This window comes from Scophthalmus maximus, chromosome 8, assembly GCF_022379125.1.
Source record: "Scophthalmus maximus strain ysfricsl-2021 chromosome 8, ASM2237912v1, whole genome shotgun sequence".
Lineage (NCBI taxonomy): Eukaryota > Metazoa > Chordata > Actinopteri > Pleuronectiformes > Scophthalmidae > Scophthalmus > Scophthalmus maximus.
Window position 1 is genome coordinate 24,070,653 of NC_061522.1, and position 13,962 is coordinate 24,084,614.

Below are 13,962 nucleotides of genomic sequence, written 5' to 3' on the forward strand. Positions count from 1 at the left end.
TGTTTGCCCGGGAATGAAAGGACGCCTATGTGTTTGAAGGAGCCTTTGAAAAAGGACAGCCCAGTCACGCCACTGTGACGCAATCGGTCTTCAGATGCAGCCTCCGAAGGATGCGGCCCCCGGATCGGTTTGTATCTGATGTTTGAGCCTGACCCCCTTTCCCCCACCTTTCAGTGGAGCAGACGCCTGAGTGATCGAGTCTTCTCCTGTCTTACCTTCATCCATATTGATTTTTTTTTCTCCCTCTAAATTTCAGGATTCCTCATATATAAATGAAAGATGCACATGAAAACAGGTAGATGGAAATGCACATATGTTTTCCACTCATCTATATGATTTAGGTCTGTATAGTGAATCTAGCCAGGGAAATATGTTAGTAGCTCTACAGACATGAAGTGAAATGGGGTGAGGTCGAATTGTCACATTGGTTTAGGACGTTTCCTGAATCTTGAAGTGACCCGGAAGTATTTGATCAGCAGCCATGATAAGAACTGTTTGGATCCTCTAAATGCATAGGAAAGGAGTTTCAATGCTTCCTTTCCTATCTCCTTTGGCATAGGGTACACTAGAGCTTCCTATGCGAAAGGAGAGGAGATATAGACGGCCCACAATTCATTGCGGCAGCGATATTTACCCTGACGCGCCATGCACGGACGTAAACGATTCAATCCGTAGGTGGAGAAGAGGTAGAAGAGTATGAATATGTCCCAGCACTTCATCAACTAAGCTAATGTTACATATGAATCATTTACATCTGATGTCACACGGCGGTTATACCCACTGAAGAATGCTGATGAAGTTTTTTGTAGTTCATCTTCGGACATTTGTAGTTTAACCGCGGCAGTTTAACCATGTCGATAACATCCGTCGTAACGTAATTGACGTAATGAAGTGAAAGTGGAGTCAGGTTCTCTGAGCAGCGCTGTCGGCTTTTCCTATGTCCGATCAGTCCTCCTTTACACCTCTCCTTGACCTCATGACGTTTTCCACTGAGGTCAAGGAATAGTAGATAGGAATTGTGGATAGGAAGGACATTTCTACCGCACCCATGGACTGTGTGTGAGGTCATCATGAGAATGATAAAACACCTGTCATTAGGGGTGGACACAGTGCCCAGCGGCAGGTCGGGACACTTCCAGTCGACTCTCAGAAAAACTCCCAACAACATTGAGCGGCCTGATCCCACGGGGGCCTGGCCACCGTCTGCACACATCACCCATCTATGTCTCAGCTGTCCCAGCTTCCACTTCTCCCAGTTAAAATAGAGGTAACGGCACGGCTTCTGTGCCTCCAAGTTGGATCCCTGGAGCTGGGAGCTACTCTGAGTCCCACATTTATCATCTCCAAGGCGGTGGTCAGTGTGTGTGTGTGTGTGTGTGTGTGCCGTTTGTTTCAGTGTTCCCCCGCAGCAGAATCCAGACCCTTGTAGTTGCCCTTCGTCAAGCCCTGTCACACACACACACACACACACACACACACACACACACTGGGAGTAAAGCTTCATTACGACCACCAGCTGGAGACACACCTCACTCCATCCATCACGCTAGTGCAGTCTGGGATTCGAGGACACACACACACACACACACACACACACTCTCACACACACACAGAAGCTCTCCTTTCAAACAGTGCACATGCTCTCCCTCACACACACACACTCACACACACAAACACACTCATATACCCAGAGAATCAGCGCAGAGGTCAGGAGAGTCAAAGTTTGTTCTCCAGCCAACAGGAATGATACAGTACAGTGATTAGACCGAATTATGATCTGATAATAACGGCGCGTCACAACACGGAGACGAAATGACTCCTTCTCCTCCCTTCAGCTAAATGCTGCATCACCTCTCTCTCATACTATGATGATTATAGCCTGACTGTGATACAGCAGCGGCCGTTGCAGTCAAATGAACACAACTGCGAATATAATTCAAAATTCAATACTTTCGCACATGAAGATCACTGTGGATAGTCCTTGCCATTCTGTATAAAAACTCATTCTGTATCAAAATAATGAATTTGACGTATCCTGGGGATCCGGGGCAGAAAGTAAACCTGCCGACGTCCCAAGGATGTCATCGGGGTTATCTCAGTTTTGTCTTGGAGAGACACAAATTCTTAACACAAAGGCTCAGTTACAGATTCGACAGACATCAAAAATGTTAATATGATGCTTTGGGGTCTCACCCAGACTATAGGGACTAAAAATCAATAAGTCTCTGCCTCTTCTGTTTTTGAATTTGACAACTATTTAAAAAAGATCTGTCTCTTTGAAGTCCACCAAGAACGGCAAATATGCAATTGAACCTTTTAATGATCTTTCACGGGAGACCAAAGAAATGGCCCTAGTCGATTAAGCATAGGCCACAGATTCTGGATCCTACATGTTTATTTAGCCCTTCCCTGCCTGGTGACATCCACCCCCAGGGCTTACCGCTTTGAAAATCAGACGTCTCGAAGCCTATGCCGGGACTACCTAGGTCATGTGGGTTCTATTTCTACGACATGAAGACAATACACTAAACAGCTGAGCGAATGGAGCGTCATCCTTATATTCAGCGAGAGAGCCAGACCGTGGATGAAAACATTCACTTCCAATTCTAAATGAATTTGAAGAGAATGTTTTCACCCAGGGCCATTACGGTGGGTTTGCAGTCCTGAGTAAATTCCGCTATCCTGTTGTGTCACACTATTTCAACCCATCAGCGAGAAGCCTTTGAGTAGCTTTTCAATAGCAAACTGACCTGATTCTGACAGTCTAATGCACGACACACTGTCACCAAACAAGCCAAAGCTGAGCTTTTTTTTTGGGGGGGGGGGGGGGGGGGGGGGGGGGATCAGAGTGTGTTTTCTCTGCAGAGGAAAAGGAAAATAGAGCACGAACAACATCTGGATTCCTTTTTCTTTCTTTGTCCCCCCCCCCCCCCCCCCCGCCCCCCTCCTTCTTCCCCAATCCACGGCGTGTCTCTGCTCCACAAATCCGTGTAATGTTTTGAATAATGATATCATCATTGCACTGGCTGACATCTTCGGCTGCCAGACAAGCAAAGCAACACACAGGTGGTTGGAGAAATGGGCTCCACGCCCGCACATACATCATCCGGATGAGGCCTCGAAAAAGAGGGGGGGGGGGGGGGGGGGGGGGGGGGGGGGGGGGGGGGGGGGGTGAGGTGAGATGATCACGTTTTGCTCGGCTCTGCTGACAACTGCAACGGGGGTTTTTTTTTCGGGTCAGATTCCACCCCTCTTCTCTTCTCTTCCATCCTCTCCTCCTCTATCCCGGGAGCATTGTATGACCAAAGGCTGAACTCGTAACGTTTCTCGCACGGCTTTCAACACGCCAGCAACTAATTAAAAAAAGACAGAGTGAGAGTGGAGGGGCCCAACAGGGCAGGAGACCTTGTTTGGCCCGGCGCACACATGGGATTCGCTGCAAACGTGAATGGGTATACTGTACACTACCAAAAAGAGAAGGAGGGCGGTTTTAGAGCTGAAAGTGAAAATGGGGCATGGACTCGGGGTGAAGGAGACGGGAACAGGACAAACCGTGTCATTGTCCATTGAGTGTCTCTGAAAGATCTGCAGAATTTCCCAGAAAAACACCGTTCTGTCAGCTTGTCACTTTGTTCCTGGGATCCTTTTTTTTCGAAGGGGGAACTATGCCGCTGCTCTCAAATTGTCCACGTCTACAAAGCTGTTGAAATGGGGAATGGCAGCGAAACAAGCAGCGAATCAGAAACTCAAAAGGGGGCGAAAGTGAAAACGTGAAAAAGCGAGGATGATGGCGAGGCAGAGATGCCAATGTTAAAACCTCCCCATCCTGAGTGCACATTTGTTCTTTGTGGGTTTTTTTTTTTTTTTTAAATTGCGTTGCCTTGACAACCAGAACAATGCTGAAAGGCTCTTTCACTCTGATGCTGGCTGAAAATGATTTTCTCCATCGTGCATTTAGCGAGCAATTAGCGAGACAGACAAGGAATTTCGCTTAAACCCGGTGTATCATTCCTGCTTTCAGAAAATGGAGGGGGCAGATGAGCGAGTGGGGGGGGTACGGAGAGCGGAGTGGAATTTTAATGCACACCATTAAGCAGTGCAGAACGAGAGAGGGAAGCAGGAAGAGGAAAAATTAATAAAGTTGAAGGGCAAATTGAGTCGGATTTAAGAGGGGAAACACAAACACAAACGATGTTTGGACAACGTGTGTGTGTGTGTGTGTGTGAGAGAGAGAGAGAGAATGTACACGACATGAGTATATTCATCACACTCAGGTCGTAGTGCCTCTCTGTCTTTGTTACCACGCTGCTCCTCGTGGACGGATCATCACGACATATTTCTTTTTTTGCCCTGTCTGTCCTCTGCGAGAGTCATTTTGAGGTCATTTTCTGGTGACAGTGATGTTCTTCAACAGATCATACACTTTGACTTTTCTTTTCTTTTTCTCATTCAAGTAACCCAGAGAGGACCTGGCTCTGCTCTAAATGCTATGTTGTCTGCTCTTCCTCCTTGTGCCCCGTTGGCGCTGAACAGAAACGAACCGGGGACCTTGTGGGATTCAGGAATTCACCCCGTCTGTGTTTAGTGCGGCGGAACCTCGCCGGGAATAAACGCAGCCTCTCCTCCGCCCACTTGCCGACAGAATCCCGGGGACTATCTCGATTGCGACGGGTCTCCGTGCGGACGAGCCTCTCGCTCGGCCTCATTAGTGCGTTCCCTCTGCAGCCGGCAGATTCTTTGACCTGTAGTGCGAAGGAAGACAGCATGGAGGGAAACCACAGGAGAAATCATTTGTCTTCGTGTTTGTACACGGAAAGCTTGCAAGTATTAGCTGCCCCCCCCCCCCCGCACTCTAATTAAAGAGCTTTAATCTCCATCCCTCTTGTGTAGTGTGTGTCCTTTCCAGGTCCGGTCATGCCTCACCTGCCCACTGGAAGCCTTCGCCGTGGCTGTCACTCGGGCTCACCTGTTCCCCCTCCACCGTGGTTCACGCCAACTCGCAGCTCTCTGGCTCATCAGGCGCCTTGTTTACTGTGAATGGAGTATTTACTTCACACTTTGTGTCAGACTGTCTGTGCTGCTGGCTCGCAGCCGCTGCTCTTCCCGTTGCCGTTGTCTTGTTCTGACAACTCCGTTGGCTCCACTGTTCTCCTTAACGATAGCCCTTTGTGAGCTGTATGTTTGCTCAGACACCAAGTGAAGGCAAGACTATCAACTATATATCCCATGTATCCTTACCGGCGAAGAGGACAGAGATAATTTGAAATATAAAACGTCACATTTCTATTTTATTAGTGTAAAAAAATAATAATAGAAACTACGTGGATGATCGCTGAATTGACAAGGATCAACTTGTGGTCGCATGGTCATTAAATTGATATCACTTTCATGTCTGGATTTCAAGTGAGCTATAGAGCCAGGAGGCGATTATACGGTGGCCCTGAGAGCTCACTGCAACTTAAGAAAACATCTCCATCAATTTGACGACACATGTGCAGCAGAGACCGCTACACAACACATGAAGAAAAAAGCTGCAAATAGGCCGCAATGACACGGAAGTGTTCCCGGAGGACACTTAAAAGCGACGCACACTTCTTGACACGCTTGTTGTTGCGGCGGACTTGGACTCACAGCGCTATTAAGGTTCTCTTTCCGTCGGTGGTGAATGAGAAAATGAGAGAAATCATTTCTGCAGCGACAGCAAGAGTGTGCATCACTTTTAAGTGTCCTCTGGAAACACTTCTGTTTCGTTGCGGTCTATTTGCAGCGCGTTTTTTTTAAACGCTGTGCATGTGTTGTCAAATTGATGAAGATGTTTTCTCGAGTTGCAGTGCTGCGAGCTCCCGGGCCCACCATACGATTAGCTTAGCATAGCGTCGAGATTGGAAGCTGGGAGCAAGAACCTGTCTCACTTACAGGGTTTATAAAAGTGCACCTTCACCAGCTTACTCATTAACATGGAGTATCTACAGTATATATGTGTGCACAAAGTTGGAAATGTATAAAGCAACCAACGCAACCAACGTACCCTGCTGGTTGCCTGGCAACCACAGGGCAACTGTTCGTCAAGCATTAGTCAGAAATTAGTCGCTTTTTTTTACCTTATGATTCATGTACTGGTCAAACAAATGGTAAATAGTGAGCTCCGAAACCGAGTGGCGGTGACACTGTGCAGAAGAGGGACGTCGGCATTTCACATTTATGGTATTCCAGTTGTTTTTGTGTGTGTTTTACAAAGCATGAATAAGCTTTGCCACTCATTTAGGTCTGGTGGCAGGTGCTTTATGGATGTATATATGCAACCCTCTAGTTGCTGCTGCAATCACATATTTTTTTAAATGCCAGTCCAACCAATCTCACAACTCAACATGCCAGAATCATCCCACAGACTCCGTCAGATCGTTCAGTCTCCATTCCACGGCATTGTGAAAGTCGACAGTTTGTTTGTTCCCAGTACTTTAATACTGCATCTATCTGTCAAGGTTTCATGCAGCTGCCTTTCCATTCACTTCAGCCTTTGCTCGAATCCTGATTTAGAGACTGTAGAACCCGTTTGGAAACCCGTTGTGCTCAGATCCCCTGGCTGGCCTGTTTATCGGAGCCGGTCATATAGTTTACGAGAAATCTTTTAACCTCCTCTGTATCGGCGCCTGCATTTCCACGCGGTGTCCAGAACTTTTATAATAACATCGTTAACCTTTACCTGTTTGATTCGTCTGAAAGGTCACGAGAATGACAGAATGATTAACAGCGTATTTAAGTTTCCAAGACAACATGTTACAACATCAAGTTTTACAGATTATTTTCAGAAAGTTGTATCTTTAAAAAAAAAAAATTGCATTTGTTTGTCTGTTTTTGGAAAAATCCACTTTTTTTTCATTTTTATTCCCAGTCCAACTACTTCTGCTGAAAAAAAGATGACATTACACAGTAGTCATCTTTTATTACGATGAAGTTAAGAACAGCCCCAGAGCTCGCTGAGCCCGCCGCCTTTTTAATCATATAATGTAGTTACATATACGGTTCCTCTGATAGCATGAAGATTGTTATGGTGATATAATATGATGATAATGAAGCCCCGGCGAAACCCAGCTATTAATCTATTTTCTGCCTCAAAGGCTAAATTACAGATCTAGTTATTGTGAATCATAGTTTTATCTTAATCTTGTCACATTTATGGCACGTGACCTGTAAGTTTGCATTGATGCAAAGTGAATGGCACATGATACCTGCCGTGTAATACAGTCAGCCAAAATGGGATCACATGAAAACATAATTGCCTTTGCTCAGTGCTCTATTTTCTGTAGTCCTTCCTGCATTCAGATCAATTCACAAAAATAATATTTTGCCCTATGTGGTGTGTGTGTGTGCGTGGTGAGGCATTGACAGAAAAATCGACACACCAAACTATAGGCTATCAACTTTTAAATTAGGTCAAGACTTATTTGATCTTTGCAAAGATCAAATAAGTCTCGACCTAATTTTGACACGTAATGAGCTCCTCTACTCACCACACGAGACATTCAGACATGCACAGGCACACAATGGAATATATCATTAAATGTGTGTAGGCAAAAATGAAACTTGGAATGGATCTTTCATGGCTGGCGGCGCAGCAGAAGGATTCATTGCGCTCCGACTGGGTAAACAAATGACCATTCTTTCATACACCGGCTGCACAGGCACACACACACACACACACACACACACACACACACACACACACACACACACACAGGAGCAGACAATAAACCGACCAACTGCCCCGCTGTCTGTTTAGCAATGTCGGGTTTTGTCCACTGTAAAAAAAAAGGCTGTGGCTCGGGCCAGTCTGCCGAACAAAAGGCAACAGAAGTCGGGGAGGTGGGCCGTCGCGGAGTTGTGTTCTGCTGATAATGGGGAGGAGGTTGCTGGCATTCAACCTCGTGGACCAGGGCCACAGAAACAGATGTGAAGGAGGTAGTGGGTTGGTGGTGTTGATGTGTGTGTGGGGGCGGAAAGCTGGGATAGAGAGTGATTTGACTGCAGAGGAAAGCACAGGAGATAAGAATTAAAAGGCAATAGGACAGAAAATAAATGATAGTCAAGCGAAGATATGGGAAAGGTGATGCTGGGGCAGAGGAAAGGGAAACGGTACAGCCACAGCCGCTGAGCCGAGAAAAGGGATAGAAGGTAGAGAAAGGTACTTTAGGTTTCTGAGAGAGAGAAAAAAAAGATACAGGCGAGGAGTCAGCTAATACGTTAGTGTTGTAGAAAAATAACGGGGGGCTTAGGCTGAGACAGGGAAAGGAAACTGAGCAGAGTGAGGAAGGGGGAAGCGGGGAGGAGCAGAGGCTGTGAACGTGAAAGGGCTCTTTGTTTCTCCTGGTGCTCTGTCATGACGCCGCGGTCTGAACCGTTCGTTCCAAAAGGCGAGGGTGGCCGGCCAGGATGCTCTCTCACACACACACACACACACACACACACACGCACACACACACACACACACACACACACACACACACACACACATACAGTAGATGACAGGGCACAATCACACCTCCCTCCCAATGTCCCCGCTCTCATCTCTCAGCTCATCTTGTACCACTTTCATACAAAGTCCCCCAGCTACTGTCAGTTCACACACACACACACACACACACACACATAACCAGCAGCTAGTTCTCTCGGTGCAGCGAACATGCCCCCTTGTAAGCCTTATCTATCTTATGCAACGCTGTGTAACAGTGTGACCATTAGGGAGCAATGCCGTGATGGCTGCACCGGGTTAGCGGGGAGCAAAACGAGGAGCGATCCCTCATGTCTCCGTCGCTTTTGGCTCGGCCTATTTTCCTCTCCACCGTGCTCCTTTGCCGTCTCACACTCCTTCAGCCGCCTGCTGTCATTTTGGTCAGAGGCAGCCGTGTGTATAATGTGCCGTTATAGAAGTCGGAGGCACTTATCAGAGAAATGAGTTTTAGTTCTTTTTTTGATACTCGCTTATCTGCACTTATCTGCCCAGAATGGGAGCGGTGGAAACCGTCAGATCGGGACTCTGTGGAATTATTAAGAGAACACTTGTGCAGTTTCATGCGTTTGTCCACGAGGGAAAACGTTGCCTCGACCAACTTCACCACCCGCACACACACACACACAGACACAAACTTCAGAAGCAATAAGAGGGTGGTCCGTCACACTTCCTGACCTGCTACCTGACTGTTTGCTCCCTGCGTTGGCTGTCAGATGCGGTTAATGATGATCTCCAGTGTTCCTATAGCAGAGGGCAGCCTGCTGGGACGCACGCACTCGCACACATGCGCACACCCGCGGACCCTCGCGCAGGGACCCTGGGAGCCCCGTCATCACACAGAGAGTGACCTGCTGGCCTGTTGTAGATCCCCGTGCCACGGGGATCACCTCTTATCCTGTGCGAGCACAAGGCACACAGCGGGTGAGGCTGCACACGCACAACACACAGTCCCAAGTACACATTTTTCGCTTACATCTCACGTGTGCTTTCTCTTCAGCTCTCATTTTTATCACAGCACTTCCTCCCTCCCCCTTACCCCCCCCCCCCCCTCCCCTTTCTCCAGCTACCCCCTGTCTCTTTCATTTTCTCCCTCTCTCTTAATCCCGCCTAGCATCCATCTTGCTAATGCACCCAATCCTCCAAACACCGGCAACCCCTCCTCTCTCTCTCTGCCGCCAGCTTCTCCGCGGCTTCTGCTCTCCCATTCAGTCGAGCTTGTCCTCATGTATTCATGGAGATCACTGATGGAGTGGGGAGTCTTTGTCAGCGGGTCAGCCTCCTATAACCCCCTTCTGACCCCACAGTCTACTATCACACACACACACACACACACACACTGGATCCTTCTCACTTGCCATATGGCGTGGGCAATGAAGGGCTAACAAAAGAGAGCTAAAGAGGTGTCAGGGAGGCTGGTGTGTGTGTGTGTGTGTGTGTGTCTGCCAATGCGCACTCTGCATCAAAAGAAGACTAAGCAGCCAGCCATGGGGCAGGGTCTAATAGATGAAATTGATTTCTGACTTTCTCCTTTTTTGGGGGGGGGGGGGGTTGCAGAGAGGCGAGGGAGGGAACTTTCCACCTTTTCTTCCGCCATCAAACTCATTGGCTCAATGAAGAGTAATGAGAGGAGGCGCTGATTGGAACACAATGGGGGCACACTTGATGGAGTGTTGAGCAATGCCGATCTGTCTCCATCACCGCATTGGATTTTTTGTTGTTCTGACAACAATACCGTCGTCATCGCCAGTGTGCCATCACCGTCACCAGAATTTCCAGCGCCAGTGAGTGTCGACGTTTCACATCATCCTCTTCGTCAGTCCTCATCGCCACAGTTTGGTACTTTGGCGTCACTATGTCTTTAAATTCCACAGTCACAATCTGTCTTGAAAATGGAAAGTTCAAAATAAGTTTGAGCCACTACGTTCTCCAAACTAGTTAAACATAGCAAAGTGTGACATGACCCAAACTGTCTTTTGTGCCGTCACTTTCAGTGTCAGGTCAAAATAAAGTGGTTTGGATGTTCCCAGATCAAATGACATTGGTGAGTACAATGTCCCTATGACAGAAAAAAACGTATATACATTTTTTTTTAAATCCCAAGTTGTAACAAACAATAAATATCCTTTAAATCATTGGTTCCACAGCACAATGGGAAACTTTGATGAAGGTAATCCACTGGTTTGCACTGGGGCAAGTCTTAAAATTGATTCAGATTTTCTTATTCCTTGTCAAGATCTGGTACCTACATTACCCACAATGCAACTTAACTGCCAACAGTTGGAGATTTGGTTGCATTATGATAGTGGTGCCCACTGCAGTCCTTAGCTGCTAACCTGAAGCAGAGATGAAGACTGGGCTACAGAGGGCTGCAAATTCAACAACGCCCCCAGAATTTTTCTTTGTTGGCCTCAGCCAACATCACTTGAGGTAGACCCAAGACTTCCACTCAGCTCCCTCTGGAGCCACAAACTTTGTACGACAGTACCACTTTCCCCACACTCGCCAACACCTGTAAAAAGAAAAAGACTATGACACTTAAAATAGGTACTGTTCGCCTTCAAATATGCAGTTGTGCCACAGTTCGGATCCATGACGACAGCTCACGGCTGGTGGTTGTCATAGTAACACAAAACATTTTATTTTTTTTATTTTCTGCAACCCAGGTTTCCAAATGCGCAGCAGTCGTAAAATTACAACTGCCAGTGATTGAGTGATGGAAAAATGTGTCATCTCAACCCTGACCACGGTCTGAGGACCCCCAAAAGGCGAAGTGCAGTTGAAGTTGGATGGCGAAAAATGACTTTTCACTGGGGAATGCCTCATCTGCAGCGATAAACATATGACATAATGTCACATGACATCAAATGCCAAATAACATGTGGGTGTAACCAAAAATGCAAGCTCATTTTACTTTTGAACAGGCAACAAAGAAAAGCCTTTATGTCCATGTGAATCGTTGCCATGGGGAAAAGGGTCGCCTCGGTTTAAAAAAAGTTGTGGAAACCAGCGCTCATACCTTTCCTTAGTTCCTGCAAGAGAAAGAGTCTGTTTTTGTGTTTTGCTTTTCAGAGAAGCCGAGTAAACCTGCCTTAACCCCACCTACAGAAAGATAAAGTGTGTGTGTGTGTGTGTGTGTCCACAGCAGGGTGAGCTCCATGCCCTATTTCAGTCAGGCCTGATATGGTCAGACGTCAGACCGTGAGCCCACCGTCTCTCTCTCTCCCTCTGGCCCTTGGCGTTTCTGCTCGGAGGTGAGGAAAGGTCTAAACGCTGACACGGTGCAACACTGCCTTTGATACCCGGATCCACTGCAAACAAAAAAAAGCCTCAACAAATCCACTAGTCGGACACGCAGACGTGCGGCGGTATCTCATTCAAAGAGAAAAAAGAGTCTGGCTGCGCAAAAGGTGGCAGGAAGGTCAAGTGGGCTCCGACAGCTTTTGGTGGACATAAATGCTCTGGGAGGTACATGTTGCTCATTATCTTCTGAAAATCCCCAAATTTCCAATGACCATATTAAAGACGACTCGCCTCGTGTCCTTTTCCTCCTTTTAACAGCCACTACGGCACACACTTCGTTCCCATGTTCATCCCACAGCGGCGGAGGGCTCCTGGTCCACACTGCCGCCAAACGGAAGATCCCAACGTGTCTCCTTTAAGCAAACAGATGAGGGGCGGGTGGGTGGGGGGTGGTAAGTATCCACAGGATGTACAGTTGGTAGCAGATGTAGCCCTCTGATCACAGTGCTGTGGCGACTTTGATGACAACGCACCAGCGTATGCAAGCCGACCCCGTTCAGCACAGGCTTACGGTCTCACCTCCAGCTGCACGCGCTGCACCACAACATGCACACACACACACACACACACACACACACACACACACACTGGGAACGCAAAACGAGGATTTATTGGCATAGGAGGACAGTCGGACGTCAGATACAACTAGGGCAACCAAAGACGTGGACATATATCCGATAAAGTGCTTCGCTTTTCACGTGCCGTCATCGCAGCTCATTTGGTCAGCTGCTGGTGACCAGAATTTGAAAAGAAAACGGTGCTGGGATATGAATGTGAGGAAAATATTATTGCTCAAGAGGAACGGCAGACTTCAATCCCTTCAGATATCCACTGCAGGGATTCTTCTCCCCATTTCCTTCTACATTTCCCACACATAATACCATTTAGCCCAAAATGTTTCATGTGACTATTTACAGTCTGGGATTATTCAATCCCGCACACTTTACACAATTTCAATTCGCTGAGGGGAAAAGAAAGAGGGGCAAAATTAACAAAAAATGTGACATGTTATGAGAGGCGCAGCACTTGTTCGGATGACGAAGACGCTCTTCAATGTTCACACACTTCTTGATTCTCACTTTGTCTCTCTTTGCTCGTTTAATTCCCCCCACCCCCATGGACTTGAATTTAAACAATCAACCTCCTCACAGAAATCCAATTCCCCACCCCCCACACACACACATATGTGCAACACTTATCGGAAGCTCTAGATAAGCACGACGTATTGCAATACAGCAGCTGACTATTTAGCATTCCGCATATGCGACAAATATATGCATGTGCACTCACACACACGCAAAACCACAAATCACAGGTCTCATTTAGTTCCCTTTCTGTGTTTTAATTAGAGCCGAGGCAGGCTAATCACCTCCTTAGTAGACAGCATTGCTAATGAGACAGAGAGGGAGGAGCTGAGCGGGAGGGAGGGAGGGAGGGAGGGAGAGAGAGAGGGAGAGGGAGATATACACATGATTGAGAGGAGCAAAAAAGAAGGATAGCGGAGGAGAGGATGGCAGGGAATAAGGAAGTGAGACGTGAGAGGTTGTCGGGATTAAGTAGATTAGATGGAAAGGAGTGGGGAAGGGAGAGCGAAGAGTGTGTGTGTGTGTGTGTGTGTGTGTGTGTGTGAGAGAGAGAGAGAGGCAGGTGGATGAAGTAAATGGGGGGGGGTTCGTGGATAAAGTGAAGCTTGAGTTGACAACAAATGGATCGACTCAAAGAGGGGAACGAGTCTGAAGGGACACAGGGAGATGGATTTAGAGAGGACGGAGGCGCAGCACGAGAGACCCCGGGGAAACTTGGAGACAGTGGCGGCAGAGTGAGAGTGGAGCCTGAGAGAAATAATGAGAGTCCCTTACCTCCCACAAAGACAGCCATGTCTGGCCTACCTCCCCTACCCCCCCTCCCTCCCTCTCCGTGGCTGCTCCTTTCATGCTGTCACTATGTGACTGTCTGAATAGGCCTTTATTATTCAACAGCCTGGGCAGGTCGCGGGGGTCACGGCGCAGCCCACCACCCTGCCACCAGCAAACACCCAAACATGAACACGCGCGCACACGCACACTCTCGAATGTGACCCTGTACGCGTTCTCGTGCACGCACAAAAGAGGATGGGGCGGTGTGGCGTGCGGGGCTATTTGTTGCATGCAAAT